General features: G+C 33.1%; 1 long non-coding RNA gene across 1 annotated transcript in view; it reads right to left on the bottom strand.

Moving 5' to 3' along the window:
• The window catches only part of si:rp71-23d18.8, a 32,774-nt gene that overhangs the window by 4,071 nt on the left and 10,015 nt on the right, over positions 1-18,688 (bottom strand). The window contains exons 4-11 of the long non-coding RNA XR_015522512.1: positions 17,615-17,710; positions 14,795-14,896; positions 14,384-14,525; positions 5,399-5,535; positions 3,551-3,638; positions 2,846-3,120; positions 1,027-1,075; positions 724-924 (exon numbers count right to left, since the gene is read on the bottom strand). This is a non-coding gene — a long non-coding RNA (si:rp71-23d18.8). The remainder of the gene's footprint in view (positions 1-723; positions 925-1,026; positions 1,076-2,845; positions 3,121-3,550; positions 3,639-5,398; positions 5,536-14,383; positions 14,526-14,794; positions 14,897-17,614; positions 17,711-18,688) is intronic.

The following is an 18,688-nucleotide window of genomic DNA, read 5'->3' as shown; positions in this document are numbered from 1 at the left end:
GTTACAACAGTAGAAGACCTAACTATGGCTACAATTGGCACAGGCTCACCACAATTGGACAATAGAAGATTGGAAAAACGTTGCCTGGTCTGATGAGTCTCAGTTTATGCTGCAACATTTGGATGGTAGGCTCAGAATTTGGCATGAACAACATGAAGCATCGATCCATCCTGCCTTGTATCAACAGTTCAGGCTGCTGGTGGTGGTGTAATGGTGTGGGGGATATTTTATCTTCACACTATGGGCCTATTAGTACCATGTACATCTCAGACTGATTTCTTGAACATGACAATGAATTCACTGTACTCAAATGGCCTCCACAGTCACCAGATCTCAATGCAATAGGTCAATATGGTCCAAAAGCTCTGCTGAATATTTTCAGTATCTTGTTGAATTTGTACCATAAAGGAATTAAGGCAGTTCTGAAGGCAAAAGTGGGTCCAACCCGGTAGTAGGGTGTACCATAAAGTGGCCGGTGAGTGCCAAAATGCTCAACATTAAAATTCTGGTCAAAACCCGACTTAACCCGAATTTTAACCAGACTATCCAATGTTGAGCTTTTTTAAGGTAGAAATGGACATAAAACTAGTGAATATTTAAAAATAACAGTTGAGAATGTAATGTAATGTTTGCAGTTCTTCATGTCATCCGTCAACTGTAGTTTTAAGAACTACATTAGTTAATTTTACCCTATTCACCCCCAGTGTCCTGCCTTAATCAAGCAGAGTAAATGTTCACAATCACTGAAGTAATGAAGCCACAAAAGGAAACATGCTTAGGTAAACAGCAATTAGCATCAATTAGGGAAGGACAGACCTCGCAGTAATCATCGGGATCTGGACAATCACTGTCTGATTTCCCAGCCTTCAGTTTGAGAAGTGATGGACGCCATGTGACATCAAGCTTCACTGATTCTGCCTGTTCCTGCACAAAACACACAATACGCATGTCCTGCATGTCTAATCATCACATCTTATGCAAAAACATCTAAATCTTCTGAAATCTTCCTGATCCTTGTGTACTTACTAAAAGCAGGTTGCAGCGAGTGGCGATTTCCAGCAAGATAATAGAGTAGCTTGAGAAAGGCAAGAAAAGACAAATGTTTATTTCATGCTTCCACAAATTGCCTGTCTGGGACGCTTCTGTAAAATATACAAAACATTTGCATGTGCATGAAGATAAGAGCAAGGGCATTCTGGTTTTGCAGAGATAATAATGTCGCTTTTATTAAGACAAACGCACACAGAAAATGGTTCTTCTGCACTTCTTTTTCACTCATATAATTATAGTGGAACCAACTTCAGACCTTAATAGCATTGGTCATTCATTCGTCTTTCTTTGAGGTGGTTAAGGCGTTATGTAGTAACATATTTAGAGATATAGTACTATGATCCCAAATAAATAAATACATTTTAAAAAACAATATTAGAACTATTTACACCATTTTCAGAGCAAGTTTTAATTTGTGTTAATTTTTTTAAATGTTATTTTAATTGTTTGTAAAGTTTTAGCAATTTTGTTTTGTTTTTGTAATTTCTGTATAGTTTTGCAAATGGTGCTTATCAGTTATTTTAAAACATCAAGGATTAATAAACAGAAGTAAGCAATATTTTCTTGCCAATTAGCTGAAATAAAATAAGTTCTTCAGTTAACATTTATTTAATAAAGGTTTTAAATGTTTTTGTTCGTTTTGACATTCCTCTTTTAGTATTACATTCACAAGTTGTTTTGGAGAAAAGCATCTAAATTAATTCATGTAAATGTAAATATAAGTACAAATTTATTTTAAATGTTTTTCCTAACTAATAACCCAAGTCTGTCTTTATATGTTAATATCATTTAATTTTTCCCTAAATTAACTTAACACAAAATTCAGTAGACTTTAAACATTTACACTCCTTGTAAGCGCCTTTCAAGTACCTTTTTTTAATAACTCACTTAAAAATATTCCAAATATATGCTGTTTAATATATGATATAATATCGACACTTTAAAAGATGGCAAAAAAGATCAACCATTTATCCCCAATTTTACCATATCATCACATAGTCACTATTAGTGGTCAAAAGAAATTCAGGTCCTATATTCATTTTTAAAATACTTCTATTTACAGTACTTCTTATGTAAATAATAATAAATCAAATATACAATGTTTTTTGTTACTAATTAGCTAAAATTAAATATGTAAAGGTTTGCATTTATTTTAAATTAATTTAACTCTTCTTATCAATGTTTTATTTTAATGGTGTTTTAATGGTGTTTTGTTTCGTCACACACGCACACACACATACACAAAGACACACACAAAACTTGTTTGGGGTCAGTAGGACTTTTAAATGTTTTAAAATAAACTTCTCCAGCTCACCAAGGCTGCATATATTTAATAAAAAAGACAGTAAAAATTGTGAAATGTTATTGCACTATAAAAATATTTATTGCACTGTTCAAAAGTAGTTTACAATTCAATTTAATAATTTATTCCAGTGATTATAATGCTAAATTTCAGTCTTCACATGATCCTTTAGAAATAATTCTAATGCTAATTATTATTATTATTATTATTATTATTATTATTATTATTAATGGTAATAAAAACAATAATGACTGAGTAATAATAAGAAACTAAATACAGTAAGTAAAAAATAAATATTTAATAAATTATTTAATAATAATAATTTAATAAGTATTTAACAATATTTTTTTTTTACTTTTAATAAATGTCGTCTTAATGAACAGAATAACAAATAAAAAACAATAGTGTATACAGTAGTGTATATATAATTTATTTATTCATTAATTTATTATTTATAATTTATTATATTATTTATTCATTAATTTCTCCCACCTGTACACATCAGCTGCAGCTGTGAAGTTTGCACTGATTCTCAACAGGACTTCAGGAGCACAATAAATGCGATAGATGTTTTGGCACTGGTCACTGGTGCTCATGTTCTCAAAGTCCTCTTTTTTGTACGCCATTAACCCATAGTCTGTATTATTAAATACGTGTTCATAACTGAGAATATATTTCATGTTTGAATAAACAAGCCTTCCTCTCAGCTCATAAGATCCTGGAGCCCTGGGCTCCCTTCCATCTGCAGGGCGAGAGGGAAGTTGAGCTCAGGTAGGTCTTGAGAACTACGAATGTAAATACATTTAAATACAATAAATTTACATTCAAGAAACTCGAATGTAAATTCATGAATGATGAATTGGCAGCGGTGGACTGTGGCATAAAAAAAAGCATTGTGCTCATCTCTCATCAGCAATTGCTTCAGCACATGATTTCTGTTTATATTATTAATATGCTTTAAATACTTTAGCTCACTTTTGCAGGAGTCCAGAATGTAATGAAGACTACAACTTCCACATGATTCCAAGCATCATCAAACTACACCTTTGTTTGTTGTGAATATGCAGCAAAAATGACATACTGAGCCTTAAATTCACTTGCACATTGTATTATACATTTTAAATATAATTTTACATATGCGTATACAATATTTTTAAGAGTTGTGGGTATAGTTGTATATGGATATTGTGGGTATTACCGGACCTCCTTGACCTGTTTTCTGATTGTTTTATTGAGAGTGAAGTGTTTCTTCTGGACGTGTTTTACCGCTACAGTTCTTCCATTTCTGAAAAAAAAAAAAACAAAGCACAAAACAAATGAAGCAAAGAAAAGCACAACCAATAATGCAAAACACAACACAACACAAATAAAACAAAGCAAAAGAAAAGAAAAATAAAAGTTAAGAAAAAACTAAACAAAAAAAAGTTAAAAAGCAAAGCAAGCTATTCAAGTTAAAATGCAAACAATGCAACTCTAAACAAAGCTAAACTAAATGAAAGGAAAAACAAAAATGAAAGCAAGGCAAAACAAAACAGAAAAGCACAAAAGTAAAGCAAATGTAAAAATCCATCAATCAATTCCCCATTATCTAGTATAAGTACAATAAATGCATTCATAACATCAGTATCAGATACTGGATTTAAAAATGGTCAAATAATGGACTAAATTTCATATATCAGCCTATCGACAAAAATCATTTAAAATCATTCGAATAATTAGTAGAAGAATTCCAATTACCAAGAACAGATTTCTACAGATATTTACAAATAAGAGATTATCTTACAAAACATAAAGAATAGGAGAATATCATCAATCCAAATGAAATAGAGAAGTTAATGATGAAAATACAGATGGGGGCTACTGGCAAGCAAATTATTTCTAAACTATATAAAAGTCTGTTATAATATCATCTATATATAATACTTTCGCATATAAAGAATGGTGGAAAGCTGAAATGCAGGTAGATATTACACAAGAAAACTGGACTGATAAATGCTCAGAAGCCCATAGAGTCACAAACTCAAATGTATGGAGAGAATTCAAGTGGAAAATCATTACAAGATATTTCCCCATCCCACAAATTGAAGTAAAGATAAGAAAAGGCTCATTTAATAGATGCTGGAGAGAATGTGGTGATCATTGTGGAATGAAATCTATAAGGTACTTAGAGACATATTTTGTATTGATATTCCCTTTGATCCAACTGTGGCAGTCCTATGACGCCTGAGAGCATGGGGAAAAGAAGCAGTATTTATTTATTTCAAATACTGCTCTATGCAGCACTAAAATGTATTACGTCTAACTGGCTCAGATCAGACTCACCTATGTGTAAACAATGGATCAAAAAAATAAAAAATTTGTGAAATGGAAAGAATACATTTTGCCTTAAACTTCAGATGAATATATTTGAAGCAAGTTGGAACCAAACTTTAAACAAAAAACAGATTTAATAAACAGCTACATTACATACACAATAAGCATATGAGACATCTCCCAATTGCCCGCCCCCCTTTTCCTTTTGAATTATTATTATTTTTTATTAATTAATTAATTTATATATATATATATATATATATATATATATATATATATATATATATATATATATATATATTGCAACACAATATATATTGTTTTAAAATAAAACTGTACTAATGTCTTTTTTTTTCCTTTCTCCCTATTTTTTTTAAGTATCCATTTGTATCCTTATATCAACGGTTAAGGCTGGTTGTGGTGGTGGTGACTATTTCTGATGTGTTATGTTCTAATAAAAAAAGTGAAGCAAACAAACAAACCAAGCAACATTATAATGGCAATCTAACTTTTTGATTTATTGGCTTCGTATGAATCTTATTCATAAAATTTTCCCATCCCATAATGAGGGTAGGGGTTTTAGTGCCATGGCTACTTTTCAATATCGTACACTTTCATATCTGACAAAATGCAAATTAGTTATGTTTTATCATAAGATCAAGCTGAACCTTGATCAAAACATAAACAAATAAGTAAGCTTAAGTTTATTGATTAGAGAGGACAAACACGCACAAGATGCCAGCCTAAAGGTAGAGAGGTTTGACATTGATGTTCACTGCAGTGCAGACTGTCACGTCTGTTACTCGACTCACACTTGAGTTCCTCTTTGCTGTCTAAAGGCTTGTGGTGCTACAAAAAACCTGTGTATATGCAACAAAATCAATGCCAAAAGTATTTAATTAAAAAGCTAGTTGAATAGCACAAACTGAAAAAAATAATACACCGTATTAACAAGTTCTGGCATTTTAATGACTTAAATTCCACGGTTTGTATTTTTAGGTCCTGAAATTTAACATATCTGTTTATTTAACCTGTGAATATTTCAATGAAAGATATTTCAAACATGTTTTCATACTTATAAATTCAATAATTCATTCAATTTCCAGATTTAACTTACCAAGTATTCAATACCCTTCAAAAATACGATGTATAATATTCAAAAGGTAATTGTCAGTTTATTTTATTTCAGTTCAAATGTTCGCTTTTATAAATTCAATGGTTCAAATTCAACTGTTAAAATTCAACATTACATCCAGGAACTGCAAGAAAAGCAATAGATTGCAGACTGAAGATTGCCAGCTGATAGCTTTCACCAGCAGGTGGAGATGGAATAATTTAGGCAAGGCAAGTTTATTTATATAGCACATTTCATACACAATGGCAATTCAAAGTGCTTTACATAAACAAGAATAAAAGAAACAAGTATCAGAAAAATAAAAACAAACAATAAAAATGATTAAAAAAACAGATAAAATGTGATATAAAAGAATGAAAAAGAAGAGAAAAACATAAAAGTGCGATCTGGCGGACGTTACAGTGCTCATTCAGTAAAGGCACAGCTAAACAGATGTATTTTTAGTCTTAATTTGAATGTGCCTAATGTTGGAGCACATCTGACCATTTCTGGAAGCTGATTCGAGCAGCGAGTGGCACAGTAGCTGAAAGCTGATTCACCCTGCTTTGACTGAACTCTTGGAATTTTCTTTTTATGATCCTAAAGATCTAAGTGATCTGTTAGGTTTGTATTCAGTGAGCATATCTGTAATGTATTGAGGTCCTAGGCCATTTAGTGATTTATAGACCAATAATAATATTTTAGAATCTATTCTGAATGTAACTGGGAGCCAGTGTAAACACCTGAGGACAGGTGTGATGTGCTCTGATTTTCTGGTTCTGGTCAGAATCTTGGCTGCAGTGTTCTCGATGAGCTGTAACTGTCTGACTGTCTTTTTAGGAAGACCAGGGAGGAGTCCATTACAGTAATCCACCCTGCTGCTGATAAAAGCATGAACAAGTTTCTCTAAGTCTTCACTGGAAACAAAGCATCTGATTCTTGAAATGTTTTTAAGATGATAGTATGCTGATTTACTTACTGCTTTGACATGACTATTTAAACTTAGATCTGACTCTAGAGTCACACCAAGATTCTTGACCTTATTTTTTGTTGTTTGACCTTTAGTGCCAAAGTACGCATTTACCCTGAGAACCTCATCTCTGTTCACAAACGCAATGACTTCAGTTTTCTTTTTGTTTAACTGAAGAAAATTTTAGCACATCCAACTATTCATTTCATCAATGCACTGGTAGAGGGTGTGGGGCTGTAGTCATTAGGCAGTAAGGCTAGGTAGATCTGAGTGTCATCAGCATAGCTGTGGTATGAGATTTGAAACTATTTAAGATTTTTAACCCAGTAAACAGGCTAGAAAAAAGCTAATAAAGGCACAAAAGTAGCATTAAATATTAATATCAATGTCTTGGACATTATAAATAATAAAAGGAGTATGAGTAAAATGAGTAAATAATGTTTTGGTCATCCATATTTGCCCTTATGTAACGGAAGCCAGCTGGTGATCGTGTAAATCTCACTCCTTGGATCCAGCAACAGACGTTGTTCTGCAATCTTTAGCATCCTCTGAGCATTTGTCTCCCATGCCGGTATCGCCGGCTCACTCCCTGCTCTGACCGGTTGCTTACATGCACATAAACCGTCTTTTGATGAATATGATGTTACACATTCTATCTTTATTAACTCATTCTTCCATGGACGTGAAGTATTATATTGACAGCTAAAGTTATAAACGTAAGAGAAACAGGAGAGGACATATTATAATAATACAAAATAGACAAACATTGCCAGGGCTAAGTACAATTAAGAACAAACAAATACAAAAGAGGTTTTATGAGAACGTCACACAAAACAGTTTACTTGGAACTGTAAACAGAGAGTTCGGGTATGATTTAAGGTTGTGTATGGATGGGACGTGTAATTGAAAATAATTTAACATAACCTGCGAGTGCATTAAAGGAGCATCTTCAGTTATTCATACAGAACTGTCTAATAAATGGCATAACCATAAGGGGTTATTAGACTAAGTGTTTGAGCTGTTTAAATGCAGCTATGTCAGGATTGGGATAGGTTATATATTTTCATTATTTGAATTATTATTATTATTACAAGATCATCATAATTTAAATACAATTTAAATTCACTATTGTTGATCCTGGATGATCGTCATCATTTAAATACAGTGTAAATTCACTATTGTTGATCCTGGATCATCATCATCATCATCATCATTTAAATACAGTGTAAATTCACTATTGTTGACCCTGGATCATCATCATTTAAATACAGTGTAAATTCACTATTGTTAATCCTGGATCATCATCATCATTTAAATACAGTGTAAATTCACTATTGTTGATCCTGGATCATCATCATCATTTAAATACAGTGTAAATTCACTATTGTTGATCCTGGATCATCATCATCATTTAAATACAGTGTAAATTCACTATTGTTGATCCTGGATCATCGTCATCATTTAAATACAGTGTAAATTCACTATTGTTGATCCTGGATCATCGTCATCATTTAAATACAGTGTAAATTCACTATTGTTGATCCTGGATCATCATCATCATTTAAATACAGTGTAAATTCACTATTGTTGATCCTGGATCATCATCATCATTTAAATACAGTGTAAATTCACTATTGTTGATCCTGGATCATCGTCATCATTTAAATACAGTGTAAATTCACTATTGTTGATCCTGGATCATCGTCATCATTTAAATACAGTGTAAATTCACTATTGTTGATCCTGGATCATCGTCATCATTTAAATACAGTGTAAATTCACTATTGTTGATCCTGGATCATCATCATCATTTAAATACAGTGTAAATTCACTATTGTTGATTCTGGATCATCATCATCATTTAAATACAGTGTAAATTCACTATTGTTGATCCTGGATCATCATCACAATTTAAATCCAGCGTAAATTCACTATTGTTGATCCTGGATCATCATCATCATCATTTAAACACAGTGTAAATTCACTATTGTTGATTCTGGATCATTATCATCATTTAAATACAGTGTAAATTCACTATTGTTGATCCTGGATCATCATCATCTAAATACAGTGTAAATTCACTATTGTTGATCCTGGATCATCATCATCTAAATACAGTGTAAATTCACTATTGTTGATCCTGGATCATCATCATCTAAATACAGTGTAAATTACTATTGTTGATCCTGGATCATCATCATCATCATCATTTAAATACAGTGTAAATTCACTATTGTTGATCCTGGATCATCATCATCATTTAAATACAGTGTAAATTCACTATTGTTGATCCTGGATCATCATCATCATTTAAATACAGTTTAAATTCACTATTGTTGATCCTGGATCATCATCATCATTTAAATACAGTTTAAATTCACTATTGTTGATCCTGGATCATCATCGTCATTTAAATACAGTGTAAATTCACTATTGTTGATCCTGGATCATCATCATCATTTAAATACAGTGTAAATTCACTATTGTTGATCCTGGATCATCATCATCATTTAAATACAGTGTAAATTCACTATATATAGTTGATCCTGGATCATCATTATTTAAATACAGTGTAAATACACTATTATTGATCCTGGATCATCATCATCATTTAAATACAGTGTAAATTCACTATTGTTGATCCTGGATCATCATCATCATTTAAATAAAGAGTAAATTCACTATTGTTGATCCTGGATCATCATCATCATTTAAATAAAGAGTAAATTCACTAATGTTGATCCTGGACCATCTCTACCTGCTGGTGAAAGCTAGAGCAGCTGGCGATCTTCAGTCTGTAATCTATTGCTTTTCCTGCAGTTCCCGGATGTAATGTTGAATTTTAACAGTCGAATTTGAACCATTGAATTTATGGAAGCGAATCTTTGAAATAAAATTAACTGAAAATTACCTTTTGAATATTTTACATCATATTTTTAAAGGGTATTGAATACTTTGTAAGTGAAATCTGGAAATATATTGTTGATCCTGGATCATCATCATTTAAATACAGTTTAAATTCACAATTATTGATCCTGAATCATCATCATTTAAATACAGTGTAAATTCACTATTGTTGATCCTGGATCATCATCATCATTTAAATATAGTGTAAATTCACTATTGTTGATCCTGGATCATCATCATCATTTAAATACAGTGTAAATTCACTATATATAGTTGATCCTGGATCATCATCATTTAAATACAGTGTAAATTCACAATTATTGATCCTGAATCATCATCATTTAAATACAGTGTAAATTCACTATATATAGCTGATCCTGGATTATCATCATTTAAATACAGTGTAAATTCACTATTGTTGATCCTGGATCATCGTCATCATTTAAATACAGTGTAAATTCACTATTGTTGATCCTGGATCATCATCATCATTTAAATACAGGGTAAATTCACTATTGTTGATCCTGGATCATCATCATCATTTAAATAAAGAGTAAATTCACTATTGTTGATCCTGGATCATCATCATCATTTAAATACAGTGTAAATTCACTATATATAGTTGATCCTGGATCATCATCATTTAAATAGTGTAAATACACTATTATTGATCCTGGATCATCATCATCATTTAAATACAGTGTAAATTCACTATATATAGTTGATCCTGGATCATCATCATTTAAATACAGTGTAAATTCACAATTATTGATCCTGAATCATCATCATTTAAATACAGTGTAAATTCACTATTGTTGATCCTGGATCATCGTCATCATTTAAATACAGTGTAAATTCACTATTGTTGATCCTGGATCATCATCATCATTTAAATACAGTGTAAATTCACTATTGTTGATCCTGGATCATCATCATCATTTAAATAAAGAGTAAATTCACTACTGTTGATCCTGGACCATCTCTACCTGCTGGTGAAAGCTAGAGCAGCTGGCGATCTTCAGTCTGTAATCTATTGCTTTTCCTGCAGTTCCCGGATGTAATGTTGAATTTTAACAGTCGAATTTGAACCATTGAATTTATGGAAGCGAATCTTTAAATAAAATTAACTGAAAATTACCTTTTGAATATTTTACATCATATTTTTAAAGGGTATTGAATACTTTGTAAGTGAAATCTGGAAATTGAATATGAATTTTTGAATTTATAAGTATGAAATCGTGTTTAAAAATGTCTTTCCTTGAAATATTCACAGCTTAAATAAACACATATGTTAAATTTCAGGACCTAAAAATACAAACCCTGGAATTCAAATCATTAAAATGCAAGAACTTGTATAATATGGTGTATTACTTTTTTTTCAGTTTGTGCTACTCAACAAGCTTTTTAATTCAATACTTTTAGTATTGATTTTGTTCCATATGTGTTGCACACTTTCCCTGCAGGTCCCAAAACAGCTTCAGTTCAGTTGAAGTGCAATTATACATAATGAGCAAATTGTTCTTAACCAGTTTTATTTCTGTGACCTTTTTGTGATAAAGATGCTGTTCAAAAATAAAATATACCATGGAACAAAATTCATGTCAATTATTGCGTCATATTAAATGAACAAAAGTGTTAAGTAACAAGTGATGGTAACATTTAAGGGTGGCTGAAAGAGCTCAAATGCACTGCTAGTTAAGAAAAAACACGCTTGTAGACAAACAAATAAAAAAAAGATTGTCAATTTGATAACACACGCAAATTCTAATAACGCATGCAAATACAAAAATGTGCTGCAAATAGTATAGATCAGTATTTCCCAACCCTGTTCCTGGAGGCACACTAACGGTACATATTTTTGATGTCTCCCTTTGGACTCATTTCAGGTTTTGGAATCTCTTCAAATGTTCTGATGAGTTGATTCAGGTGTGTTCTATTAGGAAGAGGTTGAAATGTGTTGTGTTGGTGTGCCTTCAGGAACAGGGTTGGGAAACTCGCGTAGACTACAACAGAAATGCGTTGAGGACCTTAAAAAGGTGACAAGCCTGGCTGCTTAGTGAAGTTTCACAAACTAATTTTGAGAGGAGCACGTAATATGATTGACTACAGCTGTACCTTATCGCTAATCATTAGCTAGCCTATCAGATCATTCTCAAACTACTATAAATTTCCGGCTGAAACTTCACTCCCTACCTTCGTTTTTGGAAAAAAAAAAAAAAAAAAACCTCTATCCATCTCTTCTCCCTCCTTATTCTATGATCGGGTGACACGGCGACTTAGTGGCTAACGCTGCTGCCTTACAACAGAAGGGCACAGAGTTAGCATGTTTTCCCCGTGTTCGCATAGATTTTCACTCGGGTACTCCAATTTCCTCCCACTGTCTAAAAATATGTACATAAACGGATTGTAATAACAGTCACAAGCACTTAACGCATACATACATACTAAATCAATCAGAACCACCATATTAGCCAATGTTTAAACGGGGCTTTTGAGAAATACCTGATCTTGCATCCTTCCTAATGCTAATTGACCAGGCAGGAACCTTTTGCTCATCTATGCCCGAGCTCAGGGTTCTCTCCCGGGACAGCATGCCAAACCTGCTATTATAGTTGAGCATTATCTAAGTGTGAACTCTTGAACTGTTAGTTATTATTATATTGTATCGTCAGATTATTGGAAATGAATATATATTCAAACAACAAGGAATCATACATTTAGATAAAATAAAAATATACAGCAAAACATTAAAATAAACAATAACAAAAATGCACATCTCAGATTTCAGAGGTGTATCAATTTTGGGGTCCCCCAGCACATTCTGTAGCGATCTGCGCTATTTGCACTATGTTTCTCTACTTGCATGTGTTAAGACAAATTTGCATGTGTTATCAAATACATTCAATTTTACGATCGATATTTGGGTTCAAAAGCCCAATTCACACTGCAAAATGAGACACAGACAGAAGGCAACCAAACCCTTTTCTTGGATCAGTGTTTTAGTTTTGTCAGATTAGTGTTTCAGCCTCTGCTGATTTTAGCAGATTGAACATGATGAATTAGAGCTGGTCTCTCTATGGAATATTTGAAAAGCAGATACAGTGTGATCTGGGCTTAAGGGGACATGGTGACAGAAAAAGTATGAGATACAAGCAAAAATTCTCAAGGAAACAGTTTTACAAGTAAAAAGCAGGAGTTAAATGCTTCACTTTTTTATTTACTACTTCACTTATATTCACTCAATACTTCACTTATTTTACAACTCCCCTAGAGTTAAACAGTTGAGTTTTACCATTTATTTTAATCTTTTCAGGCAATCTCTGGGTCTGGCGGGAACATTTTTAGCTTAGCTTAGCATAAATTATCGAATCAGATTAGACCATTAGCATCCTAATTAAAAAGACTTAAGAGTTGTGATAATTTTCCTATTGCTACACAGCAAAACAGCGAAAATAAGTGAACGAAATAAGTTAGATAACATAAAATTAAAAAAGTTACTTTGACTCAATAAAAAAAGAGTCATTGTAACTCATAAATGTATTATACACTGTAAAATCCGATAAGTACAGTTAACTGATTGCAGCAAACCATTGACTATGACTATAAATATAGAGTCATATACAGATATATTATTTGTGTTGATCATTTGTGTTGTCAAACTTTTAGAGTATTAGTAACTTAAACATTTAAGTTCAGTTATGAGTTCAACAAATTAAGTCCAAACAACTATATAGCTACTTGTCGGTGCCAATAACCTTGTGTTTAGTGTGTCGACATATAGCACTGAGGTGTTTGCGGCCACCTGAGTTAGATTCCCGGCTCGAGGTCCTTTGCTGATCCTTCCCCTATCTCTGCTCCCCATACTTTGCTGTCTCTAAATCTCCACTGTCCCATCACAATAAAGGTGAAAAAACCCTAAAAAAAAATTATTATAAAAAAAAACTATATAGCTACCTAAATGATTTGGTATTGCTTCTAGTTAGCACACAAAAATAATGAATCGATTAATAACTCACTTGTTTTGAGTTCTGCTTAATATAATCCATTAATGAATTACTTTTCATTGAGTCAAAGTAACCTTTTAAAAAATTCTAATTTAACTAGTTTATTTGATTAACTGATTTTGACGGTTAGGTTTTACTGTGCAGAAGTACAGAGGCAGTCATTTTGACTGTTTTAAATTTTGTAATTGAATAACTTTGTTAAAATAAAACCAACATATCTATAATACCCTTACTTTTCCTAAATATGTGAATATTTCTTTTTAGCATTTTTATTAATTAAAATTAACAGAAAACTTCCGAGTATTACTACCTTTAATTACAGTAGGTGTCCAAATGACCGCATACATTTCAATGTGCCTGCTACTTTTCCTTGTGACTTTATCCAATTTTCAGGCATTGTGTAAAATCGTTGCATCTGCTGCACCCATGGCCACCAAGGGGCAGGTTCGGGCACCCCAGATCATTCCATCCCAAAAAGGATCAATTCACTTGCACAATGATTGGTCACCATTGACTTGTGCTTTCTTTCTTTTTTCCACAATGGAAGTCGAAGGTCACCATAAACCATTCAAATGACTAATTATTCATTCTGGAAGTGAACTGTGGCCTATATATGCACTACGGTGTATGTTTCTGGAATTCTCTTGGTCTATTTCATTCTTTATTTATAGGTTTATTGACTGGATTTGTTACAAGAGGAGGTATTGAACTGGCATTCTCACCACCAGCGTTAAGATGAAACCACTGCAGAACAAGACCACAGGAAGCCCACTGGCTGCCTTAATGGATGTAGGTATTGGACAAACCCTACAGATTGGGGTTTCAGACAGCTCTCCTCCAGCTCACAGACATCATCACCACACACTGACACACACACACACACACACACACACACACACATACACACACACACACACACACACAGAACACAAACATCCCTAGACAAAGCTAGTTTTGTTGTCACATGACATATGATTTCCTGGACCAGTGTTGAAATGTCAACAATTACCCTTGTTTGATCAAATACTTAGTTTTGCATAGGTGTATTATATATGTCTATATCCTTGTTCTATCAGTTGTTTACACACATATTTTTCAGTAAAGCCCTTAAGCATTTAATATGCTATGCTAACCTTGAGCGCTGACTACAACACTTTGGACTCCAGCGATGCATGCATCTGTCCCACTTTGGTATGAGCGATGAATGATGTGATTCCTAAATGGACAAGCACCACCTGGGTGAAAATTATTTCAATGACAATTAATAAAATAACTAATAATACAATTAATAAATGTGCTTTAGATGTACACTACCTGACAAAAGTCTTGTCGCCTATCTAAGTATTAGGAACACATAATAACTTGATTTCTAGTTAATCATTTGGTATCAGAAGTGGCTTATAAGAAAGGCAGAGGCCATTAGATTAAGCTTATACAAAAATAAAATATGATCATGCCTTGATTTTTTTATTTTTATTTTTATTTTTTTCCTTTAATTTGGACAGTAAGGTTTGACTTTGCTTAGACAAAAGTCTTGTCACTTAACAGAAATAATATACAGTGTTGAATATAGTCATGGTGCAGTGAAAAAACTACTTAATATTGTGTTTGACTCCCATGAGCTTGGACTGCATCCATACATCTCTGCAATGACTCAAATAACTTATCAATAGTCATCTGGAATGGCAAAGAAAGTATTGTTGCAGGATTTCCAGAGTTTATCAAGATACTTTAGATTCATCTTCAATGCCTCCTCCATCTTCTCAAGACATGCTCAGTAATGTTCATGTCTGATGACTTATTGTGGAGAGCATCCTGTCTGGCTGTATCTCCACCTGGTATGGAAATAGCACCAGCAGCAAGCGTAAAGGCCTACATAGGATTGTGGGAACCGCTGGACGCGTAGTAAGAGGTGAGCTTCCCTCCCTCCAGGACATCTACACCAGGCGGTGCATGAGGAAAGCCAAGAGAATTATCAGCGACTCCAGCCACCCATGCAATAGACTTTTCTCTCTGCTACCCTCAGGCAGAAGGTTCTGCTGCATCCGGTCACACACCAGCTGACTGAAGGAAAGCTTCTTCCCTCAGACTATCAGGCGAACACCTAACACACCCCACATAGACTCTTCCATACCATTCCATTCCATTCCATTGCTTTCACTTTGATGGGGAGGCTGAAGTATGAGAAGGAGTGTTATCCTGCTGAAGAATTTGTCCTCTCCTGCGGCTTGTAATGTAATGGGCAGTACAAATGTCTTGATATGTCAGGCTGTTGATGTTGCCATCCACTGAAGATCACTCAAACGGCCCTATACTAAATGTAACCCCAAAGCATGATTTCTCCTTCACCAAACTTGACTGATTTCTGTGAGCATCTGGAATCCATACGGGTTCTAATAGGTCTTCTGCAATATTTCTGTTCAACAGATAATTCATCAGAAAAATTTACCTTCTGTCACTTTTCCAAATGATCAACTAGAAGTTAAGTTATTATTTGTTGATCTTACAACTCAGATCAACAACAAGACTTTTGTCATGTAGTGCACACATTTGGATATTAAACAAAAATATTCGTCAAACTTGAATGAGCATAGTTATTCATCATGTTCATATAATGTGACATAAATAAAATGTATATTGTAATATATAACTAACAAATATATTGTAATAAAAAAATAAATATTAATAGGTTATTTGACTTTATATTAATCGCTTTAAGCATAATAGAATGAAATAAAAAATTACAGTACGTCTGAGCTTGCTACACTGTAAAACCCAACAGTCAACTTTTTCAAATGAAATAAGTGTACTTAACTAAAAATGTACTGAAGGTTAATTCCACTCATTTGAAGAGTTTTGAACTCAGTGTTGAAGTTAATGAGTTAATTAAATACCTCATTACTTCAACTTAAATTAAGTAATTTCAAAGTATTCGTATAGATTAGATTTTTAACTTAAATGGTTTGCATTGCCCAAACCTATTGAGCTTTACAGTACTCAGTTGGTTTGAGTTTTCTTCATTTATTGGGTTTTACTGTGCTCAAATTGCTTTGTTTACTCAAATGGATTAAGTTCACAGTACTCATTAGGATTAGTTTTTTAACTTAAATGGTTTGTTGCAATTGGTTTGCTCAAATGGCTTGAGTTGCCTTAACTTTGGGGTTTTACAGTGATAAAAAAAAGAAAAAAAGTAATTAAATTATATTGTATTGAATGTGCATGTTGGAATCTAAGTCGAAATTGGAATAAAAATTACATTGGAATAAAAATTACATAAAACATTACTGATTAAATAACTTATATATATATATATATATATATATATATATATATATATATATATATATATATACACACACACACACACACACACACAATGAAGGGTCTGACACAGAGGGATCCATTTGCAGTACATTTATTAAACAGAGTTTAATAACAATAAACACACAGATGTTTTGCATGTGCGAACTCGCATCAAACACAGTAGTATCAAGTCGAAGGGCTGGCGGCAGGCAAACACAAGGTGAGTATTCAGGCATGGGTCAGAGGCAGGCAGCGAAGATCAAAGTCGGTATTCAGGCTAGGGTTCAGGGCAGGTCAAGATACAGTCCAAGATAATCAATGGGAAAGCAGGCAAGGATGTGAAACGCTCAGTAGTGTTAGCCGGGGCAGAACAAGACTTCACACTGAAGCGTGTGTGAGTGCTGCTTATATGTGTGTGCCAGGTGATTATGAGATGTGCTGCAGGTGTGTGTGACAATCAGTCAATGAGGGTGACGTAATGTGTTAGAAGTCCGGTGATGATGACCTCTGCTGGCCAGCAAGGGAAATGACTGGGGCAGAGTCGGTGACAAAATATATATATATGTATATATATATATATATATATATATATATATATATATATATATATATATATATATATATATATATATATATATATATAATAAAACCTTTGATGTCCAGAGCAATTGGATACTGTATGGATACTGTATGAGTGACGATTTCGCCATTGCTGAAATCCAGAGACCGCAAATCCCTCCACCTCTCTAAACAGACAAAACACAATCACCTGACTCTTCAAAGGTTAAGGTTAATAGGCTAATATTGACTCTCAAACTTCACATACAAATTCTAATAACAGCTTTTACCACACTGTGCAATTAATGGCAGCAGTTTAAGCGCTCATCAAGCACTTCCACTGAAAACGTCTGCTCATTACACAGACACAAACAAACCCACATATAAATTTACATATACACACACATTCAAACACAGACACTCATTCATTGTCATGCATACACACAAACACACACACATACAACAATGCCAATTCTACCCCTAGCCCTTCCCCTTACCCCTATCCCAATTCTGATTAGCTTGAAGGTGTAGGGTTAAGGGGAAGGGCTAGATAGCCCCTGAAATGGAAATTTTCGAGGTTGTTGCAAGATCAGTTATGGTTCTAACGAAAATAATTTATTTTATTTATTCAATTTCCCATTAATTGTATTATTGTATTAATCCTAAACACAACAGTTATAGTAACATAAAACAGAAGTTATACAGAGTATTTACGTATGTTATCTAATTAATTACCCAATGAATTGTACTACCACTACCCTAACCCTAAACCCAACCATCAAAGTACTGTAAAATTATTAATTATTGTTATACAGGTCATAATCGTGCTACATTCAGGCCCGTAGCCAGCCGGGTGAAAGAGGTGGTTCTTTTTTTCTCAAAAAGTGGACCTTTATGCAGTTTTAGGCCTCATTTAGGCTACTATTTAATGATGAGATTCCAATACTGCATTTTAGTGACATTTTAAGCAATATTCTAACTGAAATAGATTGTCGGATGGTCAACATAACCAAAGGAGTACATTTGAAAATTAATGGATTAGAACAATAGCCAAAATAGTATTCAAATTAATTTTAATATTGGTCACTTTTAGTGCTTCACACCTTTTCATTTTTCATTTTTTTGTTACAAGATTTAAAATAAAAGTTACTAAATATTTTTTTCTA

Source organism: Danio rerio, chromosome 22 (assembly GCF_052040795.2).
Source record: "Danio rerio strain M-AB ecotype USA chromosome 22, GRCz13ab, whole genome shotgun sequence".
Taxonomy (NCBI): Eukaryota; Metazoa; Chordata; class Actinopteri; order Cypriniformes; family Danionidae; genus Danio; species Danio rerio.
Note: the sequence above shows the minus strand (reverse complement) of the source record. Positions and strands in the feature narration are given on the sequence as shown.